Genomic DNA, 2,500 nt, shown 5'->3' with positions numbered 1-2,500 from the left:
GCCCGTTCGGTGCACATTTTTGAAAAAAGCTAGGGAGCTGCCCCTAGGTTCGGGGTGTCACAAAATGTTGAAAAGTGGTCGAAAAACCACTATCCAGAATCGGATGTAGAATCGTTAGACGAACTTAAAATTGTTCTACGACACCCATCTGCGACGTTTAGTATTCGAGATATAGCACTTTGTAGGTCTGACCGAGCAATTTTGTACTGAAATGTATGGTGAACATGTAATTCATTAAATAACATTGACTTGCATCGTGCCCTACTTCATCGGCACAGCTGTTATTGACTATCTTTAGTGGAAATGGATTGAGTTTGACCATTTTAAGCCCATTTCCTATGCCGTGCACCAACATTGTGTACCGATCAGGGAAAGTACGCTACGTACGCGTTCATGGATGTCGATGTTGGTACAAGTTGCCTTTCGGGATAGCCGTGCACCAAAACTGTGTACCGATCAGGGAAAGTACAAGACGGAGGGTGCAGCTCGAGCGTACGCGTTCATAGATGTCGATGTTGGTACACTTGCACCAAAATTGTGTACCAATCAGGGAAAGTACAACACGGAGGGCGCAGCCCGGGCGTACGCAATCATGGATGTCCATGTTGATACAATCTACGTGTACGTACCTAGTTTTTGTAGGAAAAGTTGCAATTAAGTGCTTGCATGCTTAAAATGCTCATCTCAACCGGTCACCTTTTGGCCTGCCCTTTTATAACAGAAACCTAGAAAGATACTCGAGATTTTTGTGTTTTTCCATTCGCCCGGGACGACGAAATGAGCTATGTGCACATCGTGCAGAAAATTGTCTTCGCCACGCATGTTTTTGTCCATCCACTCATATAATCACCCGCATTTGTGTTCAACACGGACGGCGCAGCCCGAGCGAACGCGTTAATGTTTATGTTTGTACACACTGCTTGTACGATTCTAGGATTTGGTAATTGCGTCACAGTGCCCGACCGTCGCGGACACCATTCTTGGACAGAAGTCCTAGTACGTAGAGTACTTTCCCTAGGTATGTGCTCGTTCGTGACTATCGTTGCGTGCTTACGGACACGCTTGGGTATGTTTACCATACAAGGTTTACTAGGGAAACCTGGGAAGGACGCTTGCCCTCCCGTCGCGGACACCATTCTTGGAAAGAAGTCCTAGTACGTAGCGTTCCTTATTTTACTTGATCAGTTTGTAATGCATTCGCTTTGTTCCATCGACTTCTGCTACTGCTCACTAAGGGGTGTTCGTTTGCGATGTGTACGATAAGCAACTGTCTATCGTAACCAGCAGTTAATCAACACTTTTTACCCAAGTCATAGCAACATAGAGTACTTTTCCTAATCGGTACACAATTTTGGTGCACCTCTAACCTCGCCGGCACTTTATCGTTACGTTTTGTGCACAACCTAGGGACGTGGTGTAAGTTTCATGATTTTTATGTTTGATTTGGTTTATTATGATTGAAAAATACGCTACGTCCCAGAAATTGGAGCTCGACTACTTCCTCCATGTGGCGAAAAAAGTTACTGGGCAACGCCTAGCTTATGCCCCATTTGTACTTCAATTTTCATTATCAGGTTTGAAAAATACGCTAAGTCCCAGAAATCTGAACTCGAATACTTTTGCCACGTGGCGCCAAAAGCTACTGAGAAACGCCTAGCCTTTTACCCATTTATAATTTAGTTTTCGTTATAAGTTTTGAACAATACGCAAAGTTCCAAGAATCTGAACTCGAGTACTTTTTACATGTGCCGCCAAAAGCTACTGAGCAACGCCTAGGTTGATACATTTTTGGTACATGGAGTGTATGCATGCAGGCGTACTGCCGTGCTAGACCGGAAAATCGATCTTGCTACTAGAACGTAAAGTAATTCCCCTAGATAGGTGCTTTTGCATGCCTCTGATCGACGACCATGCAACGTGCGACACGCGTAGCTAGGCTTCCCCAAACAAATTTCCTAGAATAGCACCAAATTGCACACTTTCAGGGGTATATTTTGGTACCGTGTACCGTGCATGGTACAAGTATCAGTAGCTCGTGCAATTTATTTTGCATCGTGTTGCGGTTGCTGGTGCGTCGGGATAGGAGTGTTTCGAGACTTTCGCCAAGCGTTGGTGCCATTTGGTGGATAATTAATGTTCTAGCCACAATAAACGTGCCACATAATGCCAATAAGGAAAAAGCCGATTTCTAGGAACTTCCAGTCAGAATGTTTGCCATCAGCGCTTTCCTGTCGAGTTCAGGATCTGGGACTTAGCGTTTTTTTTCCACGATCCAATCCAACGACCAGATCGTGAATAAACAATACATACAACAGTGCATCCCTTTAAAGTAGGAAAAAGCCGAATTCTAGGGAGCTCCAGTCCAAAAGGTTGTCATCAGCGCTCTCCTCTCGAGTTCAAGATTTGGGACTTAGCGTTTTTTTCGCGATCCAGCCAAAAGACCAGATCGTGAAATAAACAATTAATATAACTGTACTAGTACATCCCTTCAACTGAAGCA

General features: G+C 44.4%; 1 long non-coding RNA gene across 1 annotated transcript in view; it reads right to left on the bottom strand.

The window, feature by feature from the left end:
* LOC125908147 (uncharacterized) overlaps positions 1–2,500 on the bottom strand; it is a 22,102-nt gene that overhangs the window by 3,806 nt on the left and 15,796 nt on the right. The gene's annotated exons all lie outside the window — the stretch shown is intronic.

Source organism: Anopheles coluzzii, assembly GCF_943734685.1.
Source record: "Anopheles coluzzii chromosome X unlocalized genomic scaffold, AcolN3 X_unloc_75, whole genome shotgun sequence".
In the NCBI taxonomy this organism is placed as follows: Eukaryota; Metazoa; Arthropoda; class Insecta; order Diptera; family Culicidae; genus Anopheles; species Anopheles coluzzii.
The sequence above is the reverse complement of the archived record's forward strand: the minus strand, read 5'-3'. Positions and strand labels throughout refer to the sequence as shown.